The sequence below is a fragment of the Canis aureus genome, chromosome 8, assembly GCF_053574225.1.
Source record: "Canis aureus isolate CA01 chromosome 8, VMU_Caureus_v.1.0, whole genome shotgun sequence".
Taxonomy (NCBI): domain Eukaryota; kingdom Metazoa; phylum Chordata; class Mammalia; order Carnivora; family Canidae; genus Canis; species Canis aureus.
The window spans coordinates 54,380,970-54,391,147 of NC_135618.1; the positions used below are offsets into that span (position 1 = coordinate 54,380,970).

Below are 10,178 nucleotides of genomic sequence, written 5' to 3' on the forward strand. Positions count from 1 at the left end.
TGGCAGCGGTGGGATTCGAACCCACGCCATCGAAATGACTGGAGCCTAAATCCAGCGCCTTAGACCACTCGGCCACGCTACCGCCCGCTACGGTGCCTTCCGCTGAGACTATATTAGTCTAATGACGTGGCATCTCACGCTCCATGGCCCGCCCTCCTGGGTTTTGCGCATGCGCAATATCAGCCGAGTGTTTGCTGCGCCTGTTAAAGGCGTCTTGACCCCCGCCTCCCTTCTGGGCCTCGGAATCACAATACTTTTGTGATCGGCAGCAAAAACTACGGTCGGAACCCAGCATTACAAAGGAAAGGAGAGTTCCTAAATATTAAGCATTAATATTCAGTCCTCCCATGCGTGTACGTGGGCTTTGCCGTGTGCGTCGTATGCTGGCTACGGCCACGAGGGGGCGGTGCCGCGCCGCCGCTTCCTCCCGGCCGGGCTGGGGCCCGGCTGCTCTGTCCCCACCTGCGGACCCCCCAGCCCCACTCCAGGTCAGCTCTGCAAGCCTGGGTGGCCCCACGGCGCGGTCCCTGCTCCCGCGAGGTGAGAATCACCGGTCCAGGTGGGTGCCGTTACAATGACAACGTTGTTACACGGTACCCCTTGTCCGCATCTTAGAAGCTGAGGTGCAGAGAGGCCAAGTGACTTGTCTCCACCTGCCGAGCCAGCCTCCCAAGACGCTTCCGTGCAGGCGATCTGTGTTTTCCGTTTTTAATGCAACACAGTTGCATTAAGTACAATCTCTAAATACAGAGCAACTACACGGTACATAAGTACGCGATACATTTCTATTTCCCATCACCCAGAATTAATTGTTAACGTTTTGAATATTTGCTTCAAATATAAATTATTATTAATTATTAATTAATTATTTAATTAATTATTAAGATTCAAGTGTCTTTTGATATCCTTCAAGTTCAGTTCCCCTTCCTCCTACCTGAGGAGTCTCAGATCGTTTTAGTCCTTTTTAAAAAAAAATAATTTTGCATATTCTTGGGCTTCTCCATTTCCTTGCATGTTTAAGGAAAATAACAGAGATACAGCATAGTAAAGATAGGCAGGGGAGTATGTATGGTAAGCGGAGTATTGCCCACCACCAAAGATGTCCATATTCAAATCCCCAGAACCTGTATGTTACTTTATGTGACAAAAGGGACTTTGTTAAAAAGAAATAAATAAAAGTAAAAATTAATTTAAAAAAAAAGGGACTTTGTTGATGTAATTAAGGATCTCAAGATGGGGAGATTATTCTGGATTATCCAGGTGGGCCCAGTATAATCACAAGGGTCCTTGGAAGAGCGACGCAGGAATTAGAGCAGGAGATGCGAAGACAGAAACAGAGGTCCTAGTGATAACCACCACAAACCAACAAATGCATTAGAGGCTATAAAAGGTAAGGACACAGATTCTCCCCTAGAAGGTACAAGACGGAACACAAGTGCCTGTGACACCTTGATTTTCAGACTTCTCACTTCTGGAACTAGAAGATGACTGTGTTGTCTTAATCCACTAAATTTGTGGTAAGTTGTTACAGTAGTCATAGGAAACCAGTACAGTGGCTAAACCAACCCATGGGCTTGGGAATCACACAGGCTGAGCTTGGACTAGCTGTGTGACCTTAGGAAAACTACTTCTTTCTGGACGTGTTATTCATCCCTGTAATGGGGTGATCATAATACCCACTTCACAGGATTGCTGTGAGAATCAAACTCATTCATTCAGCACATATTTCCCGAGCACCTGCAGCGTGTCAGGCACTGTTGTGGGTACTTGGCTACTCAAGAATGAAGCAGAGGGAAGATTGAATGTGGTAATGTGTGTCATGCACTTAAACATCCCTGGCACATAGTGCGGATGTGGTGGTGGTGACCCCAGGGATCTAAGCTCTTGGCTCCCTCCCAGTACTTCCGTGTGCTCATCATCAGAGTTCTTACCTGGGTGGTGACCAGTTGGTGATACTATTCCACATACATCTCCCTACCTCTGCCTTAAGCAGGTGTTTGAGTCTCTCCCGGACCCTGCTAGAATGTCAGCTCCAGGAGGTCAGGCAGTCGTGTCTTGTTCACCCAAAGCCATATCCCTAGTACCTAGAACAGTATAGGCTGTGAGACTTCTCCTCCTACTGGTGGTTTTGCATTGCTTGGTTAAGGCCACTCCATCTTGCTACCTGGCCCTAGACAAAGTCAGAGGCAAATGCCTCTGGCTGGAGCTGCCAGACAGGAGAGCTCATAGAACTTTTGTCTGGATGTGGCCAAACTGTGATCTGTTCTTCTGGAAGATCACTTGCAGCCACAAGCAGGAGGCAGAGAGTTATTTAGGAATTCCCTCCCCCATGCCCCTCATGACTCAGCATTCTCCTATAGTTAGACCATATGCTGGGAGTAACCTTCCCCCACCCCAACTCTCTCTCTGATCATTTAATTCAAGTGAACATTAATCCTGTACCTACTAGGCCTGATCAGGCAAAGAACAAGTCTTCTGAGAGGAGAGCTGCTTCCAAAGCTGCCCAGAACCCTCAAGCCAAAGCTGCTTCTCCAACAGAACAAAAATCCAGTGGAGGCAAGGCCATGAGCTCATCTGCTCCACTGAGCATTCCTCTCCTGGCCTGACTTCCCACAGCCGTGCTGACTTGGCTTCTCCAGTGATTTATGTCTTCAAGGGTGCTGTTTGAGAGAAGGCAGCTTCTGTGCAAAGCCAGCCCTAGCCAAGCGACCACGGAAACCACAGCAACAGGACTGTTGCATTTTGGGGTTTTGTTTCATTCTGTAAAAGTTTTGGTTTTGAAGTGACATTTAAAAATAACTTTTGCAAATAAAGTAGTACGTGTTCCTTGTCGAAACTCGAGCAAAGAAGGAGAAGCACAAATAAGAAAACAAAAATCACCTTTAATTTCTCTACCCAGTTAAACTCTGTCAACACTTCAGTGAATAAAGGAAGGTGCTTTCTGTCTGTGAAAATTTGAAATGTAGAGGCCCCAGCTGGCTCAGTCAGTAGAGCATGTGATTCTTGATCTTGAGGTTGTGGGTTTGAGGCCCATGTTGGGTGCAGATATTACTTAAAAATGAAATTTTAGGGGCACCTCAATGGCTAGGTTGATTAAGTGTCTGCCTTCAGCTCAGGTCATGACATGATCTCAGCCCTGGGATTGAACCCCATGGCAGGCAGGCAGTGCCCCCCCCCCCCCGCTCAGCGGGGAGTCTGCTTCTGTCCCTCCCCCACTTGTGCATGCTCACTGTCTCTCAGATAAATAAAATATTTTTTTAAAAAATGAAATTTTTAAAAATAAATAAATTTGAAATGTAATGGAAGACATCCCCATTGCAAATTTTTTTCAAATGTCATATCACAGGTATAAAGTTGAAGGGAAATTCTTTTCCTCACCACCACTGTCCTTTACAGCTGAACCCCCCAGCTCAGAAGTACTCCCTGTAAAGAGCAATCTTGAGCTGTCCTTCTGGATCTTTTCCTATGCAGATGTATGGCCAAATGCCCCACTCTAATCCTGGGGTTTGCTTTGCAGATGGCAAAGGGAGGTATGCCCTCCCCAAAAGACAGAAGTGTGGTCATTTCATAACTTCTGTGAATCTTTCTATAGCTATACACAGACATTCCAATGGTCCTGTGACAACGTGCTTCACTTTTTTTTTTTTTTTTAAGATTTTATTTATTCATGAGAGACACACGGAGAGAGACAGAGACAGAAGCAGGCTCCATGCAAGGAGCCCAACGTGGGACTCAATCCCAGGTCTCCAGGATCACACCCTGGGCCATAGGCAGGCGCTAAACCACTGAGCCACCCAGGCGTCTGGCACTCCACATTTTATGCCTCGTAGGCCTGGGACCTTCGGAGCCAAGGAGTTCTTTCAAGCTGCTGCTTTTAAGCATCTCACTGTGGTTCCCAAGAGTTGGGGAGGGGTTGTTAGGTGATGAATAGTTGGGAGACAGGATTTTTAGGGCAAAGAAACTATATGATACTACAATGGTGGATATATGTCATTATACACTTACCTAGACTCATAGAATGTACCACACCAAGAGTGAACCCTAATGTGAACAATGGACTTTGAGTGATAATGATGTGTCGGTGTAGGTTCATCAGTTTTCACAAATGTACCACTCCAATGGGGAACAATGACAATAGGGAGGCCGTGCCTGTGTGGGGGACAGGGGAGGTATAGGAAGTCTCTATGCTTTCTCCTTAATTTTGCTGTGAACCTAAAATTGCTCTATGACCCCTGTGGGCACAGCCTCCTATGGAAAAGGGATCTGAACAGTTAACACCTGAAAACCATTTCCCTTCTGTGGTGTGTGTGGCTAGTGTGGTTTTTTTTCTTTCTTTCTTTTTTCAAGATTTTATTTATTTATTCATGAGAGACACACAGAGAGAGAGAGAGAGAGAGACAGAGAGAGAGGCAGAGACACAGGCAGAGGGAGAAGCAGTCTCTATGCAGGGAGCCCAATGTGGGACTCAATCCCAGGTCTCCAGGATCACACCCTGGGCTGAAGGCAACGCTAGACCACTAAACCACCCGGGCTGCCCCGCTAGTGTGGTTTTCCATGCTAGCCTAAGCCTGTGCAAAGACTATACCCGTCTCCTTGAAGTTGGGAATTGCCACATATCTGTGACAGGGCCAGTGCACATAAGAGTTGGGCTACTATTTCTGGTGGCCTTTCCTCGGCTGCCACACTGTGAAGCACTGGGTGAGATGAAGACTCCATGAATATTTTGGAGGGGGGCTGCTTAGCAGCTTTAATGTGATATAATCCACAGATCATGCAATATGCCCATTTAAAATATATAAATAAGTCAGTGTTTTTTTTTGTTTTTTTTTTAGTATATTCAAAATTGTGCGACCATCACCATGATTAATTTTAGGACCTTTTCATCACCCCAAAAAAGAAACTCCATACCCATTAGTAGCCACCCCTCATTCTACTGAAACTCCCTTCCCAGCCCCAGACAACCACTAATCTACCTTCTATCACCATGGATTTCCTCATTCTGGACATTTCATATAAATGAATTTTTTAAAGGTTTTATTTATTTATTTATTCATTCATTCATTTTTAAAGATTTTATTTATTTATAAGAGACACGAAAGAGAGAGAGAGAGAGAAGCAGAGACACAGGCAGAGAGAGGCAGGCTCCATACAGGGAGCCCGACGCGGGACTCAATCCCAGATCTCCAGGATCACACCCAGGGCCGAAGGCAGATGCACAACTGCTGAGCTACCCAGGCGTCCCTTATTTATTTATTCGAGAGAGGGAGAGGGAGAGAGGGAGAGTAGGTGGAGGAGCAGAGGGAGAGGGACAAGCAGACTCCATGCTGAGTGCAGAGCCCGATGTAGGGCTCGATCCCACAACACTGAGATCATGACCTGAGCCAAAATGAAAAGTCAGACACCCAACTGACTGAGCCACCCAGGTGCCCCTCTTTTGCTCATTTTTAAGTTGGGTTGTTTATCTTTTTATGGCTGAGAGGTAAGAGCTCTCTGTTCTGGCTATGATTCCCTTATCAGATACGTGATTGGTGAATATTTTCTCCCATTCTCTTAATTGTCTTCTCACTTAAATATATACATATATATATACACATACATATGCATATATGTTTGACATAAAATCAAGGGGTGCCTCGGTGGCTCAATTGGATAAGCCTCCAACTCTTGATTTCAGCCCAGGTCTTGGGATTGAGCCCTGCATTGGGCTCCTGCTGGGCGTGGAAACTGTCTTGGGATTCTCTCTCTTCCTTTCCCTCTGCCCCTCCCACCCCTGCTTGCACATTCACACTTTCTCGCTCTCTCTCGCTCTCAAAAAAAAAAAAAAAAAATATATATATATATATATATATAGAGAGAGAGAGAGATAGAGAGGACACAAAATCACAATATTACATTGGTTGCTGGTGTGATTTTTCACTGTCTTGGTATCTTTTGTGTCTTGTGGGTTACTGAGTCCCATGGATTACTCTGGTGGGAAAGCGGGGGAAAACCCAACTCCCTGTCAGTGGGAAGAGGGATTTTCTAATAGAAGCAGGGCTTTTGTCCCTTAGAACTTGAAGAGATGTTTGTCCATGTGAGAGGAAGAAGGGCAAGTTTTAGGACAGGGGAGCAAGGCTTAGAACTGGAATGTGCCAATGCACGTCCCAGTTAAGTGTTTATTTTTCCTCTTGGACACTGTAACATTGCTGGTATGGGTGAATGTTTTCCCTCCTACATTCTTTTTGTTTTTTTTTTTTTTCCCACAAGAGAACAAATCTACACCTTTATTTATTTCAGTAAGTTTAAATCCTTGAAGGGTACAGCATCACACGGATTCGGTGGCCAATGGCTTTACCAGGAAGGTTGCTTCTGAATTTGGTATGAACCATGCCACTGCTTCCATGAGCATGAGTTACTTTTCCCCAGATTACTCTGGTTTTGTCTGGTTTGCCACCAGGAGTTACTATGTTGTTCTTTGCTCTGTACACATAAGCACATTGCTTGCCTAGATAGAATTCAGTTTCATCTGGAGCATAAACACCTTTGATCTTAAGTGGAGCTGTGTGCTCCCTCTGGTTCTGGAGACCCCATTTATAGCCTGCAAAATGGCCTTGGACCAAAGCCTTCCAGACATATTCGTCGTTTTAGGAGTCCTGTTTCCACCAGGCTGCACTTATTTGCACCCAAAGTTCAGGAACAGGAGCACTTCTCACCTCCACAGGCCCCAAGTTGGTGGAAAAAGCGCCCTCCTACATTCTTTTTTGTTATCCAAACTCTTCCATAAAGTCTGAACAGCTTTGTGTGATGGCGATAGGAGGAGATTAAGGACTAAGCAAAAACCAAGAATGATCTGATCTACATCTCCTTGCTGAGGCCACCCAAGGCACTTGTCTGCCTATGGCTTCTAAAAGTGATGTCTACTTTTCCTTCAGGGCTCCACTCAAATGTAATTTCTTCAGAAGAGCCTTCCTGAACAAGTTCCCCTGTGTCCTCTCTTATTGCCTGCTACACTTCTCACTCGTGGCACACCTGGCAGTTTAAATGGTATGGAATAAAGACTATGTGAGAAATTTCCGTTCTCCCATTTCTCTCTGAAGCAGGCCTTTTTCCCAACCCCTAGCCCAATACTTGACACACAGTAAGAACTGAATAAATAGGGATCCCTGGGTGGCACAGAGGTTTGGCGCCTGCCTTTGGCCCAGGGTGCAATCCTGGAGACCCGGGATCAAATCCCACATCGGGCTCCCAGTGCATGGAGCCTGCTTGTGTCTCTGCCTCTCTCTCTCTCTGTGACTATCATAAAAAAAAAAAAAACTGAATAAATATTTGCCTTAAGAATGAATGTCCAGAAACCCTAAGCTTAAATCCTACCAGCTCTCTGGGAAAGAGATATTCTCTTTTTAAAATTTGGCAGAAAAGATCTAGATTAATATCTCATTGGGCTAAAGGGATGGAATATGTCCATTGGCCAGGTCTTGTCATGTGTCTACTCTTGGCCCCAGGTCAGTGGTGAGGGCTGTTCTCAGCAGCTGAGAATAGGGTGGTCTGGTTTCCTGAAGACAAAGCCAGATCTTCATGCAAAGAAGGGGAACTTCTGTTGGGCAGACACAAATTACAGAGGCTCAGAGGAGTTAAATACCATGTCCAAGGCCACAGAGCTATAAATGGTTAAGTAGTACAGTCCTTGTTGGTCTTTCTTTCTTTCTTTCTTTCTTTCTTTCTTTCTTTCTTTTTCTTTCTTTCTGTCTGTCTGACTTTGGACTTGGACAGAGTAGTTCAAACTTTGTTCCTGCCCTACTTTCCCACGGTCAGAATTTCAGGTGCAATTTTGTCTTGCCAAGAGCCAGTGGAGTTTTCCCAAGATGACTAAAGGAGCCAACACTTCAACCCAAAATATCTACTAGCTCTTGTATTTTCCAAAACTTGTAGCACAGAGGCCAAGGATAAAACACTGAATGATGGGTTTCTTCTTTTTTGTTTCTAAGATTTTGTTTACTTATTCATGAGAGAGAGAGAGAGAGAGAGAGAGAGAGGCAGAGACACAGGCAGTGGGAGAAGCAGGCGTCCTGCGGGGGAGCCCAATGCAGGACTTGATCCCAGGACCACGGGATCACAACCTGAGCTAAAGACAGATGCTCAACTGCTGAGCCATCCAGGCATCCTTCAATGATGGGTTTCAAGACCATTTATATTTTTCATTCTCCTCACCACCTGATGAGATGCCATCTGTACCTCACCCCCCTCCCCAAGCTGCATAAACGTGAACCTACTCCCTGCAGAGACCATAGCATCTGGTAAGCTGAAGGCCTTTGCTCTTCCAGGGGAATCTGAATTTTCAGGGACCTCAAAAACAGAGGAGTGAAAGCTTAGGGACAGAACACTTGAGGGGCCAGTCCATACCCAGACCTGGGTCAAATCCTGGCTCTGCCATATACTGTGTAACCTTGGAAAGTCCTTTAACCAGTCTCAGTCTCCCTGTGTATGAAGTGGGGATGGTAAGAGGGTTGGGATAGGAGTGAAAAGAGCTAATGCCTGTAAAGCAGTTACCACAGTGCCTTGTAGACTGAGTGCTCTATAAATATCAGCTCCTATTGCATCGCTTCAGAGGCATGTCAAAGCAGGCATTACAAATGACAGGTGGCTCTTGACCACAGAAAACATGTCCACAAGCTAGTGTTGTGCTGAGGGAGGTGGGAGGGGCGTTGAGCAACAGATAGGAGTCCATTCTTCCTAGGAAAAGTGTAAATATGCCTACATGCAAACCCAGATGTCATCATCTGTCTCTGTGTCTGTGTTTGCTGGGCCTTGCTTGAGCAAAGACTCAGAATGCCCTCCAGCTCCTGAAATGTAGATACCCCTTGCCAAGAGGAGCCACCTTAGAAACGCTTTGGGCCGGGGCAGGGGCACCTGGCTTGCTCAGTTGGAGGAGCCTGTGACTCTTGATCTTGGGGTCTTGGGTAAAAGCCCCATGTTGGGTGTAGAGATTACTTAAGTAAATAACGTTTAAAAATTTTTTCTTTTGGCAAATCTATCACTAAGAGTCTCAGTTTTATGATCTGTGAAATAGAGCTAATGCAACCTACCTTTCAGGGTTGGTGTGAAGATAGAATGAGATAAATGAGATAAAAGAGATAAATCACTCAATAAGTATCACTTATTTTTATATTTGAAATACGAGTTGTAAAATCTCTAAAATTTTACTAGAAAAGTATCTGGAAGGATAGAATATCAACATTAATATATGTCAACTATGTATAATTAATATAATAAATAGAATTGATGCATATTAATATGTATTAATATTAATGTATCAATACTAATACATATTATGTATTGTATTGATATATGATGTATTAATATTAATGCATACTAATATGTAATAATACTAATATTAATACATACTAATTATATATAATATATTAATATAGCCTTTACTTTTTTTTTAAAGATTTTTTTAAATTTTTATTTATTTATGATAGTCACAGAGAGAGAGAGAGAGAGGCAGAGAGAGAAGCAGGCTCCATGCACCGGGAGCCCGACGTGGGATTCGATCCCTGGTCTCCAGGATCACGCCCTGGGCCAAAGGCAGGCACCAAACCGCTGCACCACCCAGGGATCCCTGGGATCCCCTTTCCTTCTTTATACCTTTCCATATTTATCCATTCATTGCCCAGCTGTTTATTAAGCATCGAGCATGTGCCAAGCCCCGTGCTGAGAGTTAGGACTACGGCAATGTACTAGAACGGTAAGGAATGTCTAGAGGGCAATAATTACCCAAATGATTGCAATTGTTGTAAGTGCCTAAGTTTTTACAAAGCAGAAACCAGGACAAAAAAAAAGGCAGTTTCTGATAAAAATATTATAAGTTTACGCACGGAGACTTAATGAGCTGGATTTCTAGTGATTTTGGAAAGGACTTCTAGGCTTGCCCACGGGGAGGGCGCCCTCTTGGCAGGTGGGTGCTAGGCCCGCCCCTCGCATTAGGTGCGAGCGAGGCGCGGCTTCTGCGCTGGAGCCCGGAGCCCCGCCTGGCGGCTGCAGGACCGCCCACGGCCACCAGGGGGCGGCCACGGGAGCGCCGCGCGGTGCGCCCGCGGGCCCGGAGCCCCGCCCCTGCCCGCGGCTGGAGCCCCTGCCGCTGCCCCAGCCGAGCCCCGCTCTCGCCGGGATCCGAGGCCGGACGCCGCACGCCGCACGCC

The 10,178-nt window shown here is 45.6% G+C and overlaps 1 non-coding gene and 1 pseudogene across 1 annotated transcript; both read right to left on the bottom strand.

The window, feature by feature from the left end:
- On the bottom strand, positions 1 to 82 carry TRNAL-UAG (transfer RNA leucine (anticodon UAG)). Its single transcript has one exon. It is a non-coding gene; the product is annotated as a tRNA-Leu (tRNA).
- Positions 83 to 6,281: 6,199 nt separating this feature from the next.
- LOC144318130 (large ribosomal subunit protein eL33 pseudogene) lies at positions 6,282 to 6,613 on the bottom strand (annotated as a pseudogene).
- Between the last annotated feature and the right edge of the window lie 3,565 nt (positions 6,614 to 10,178).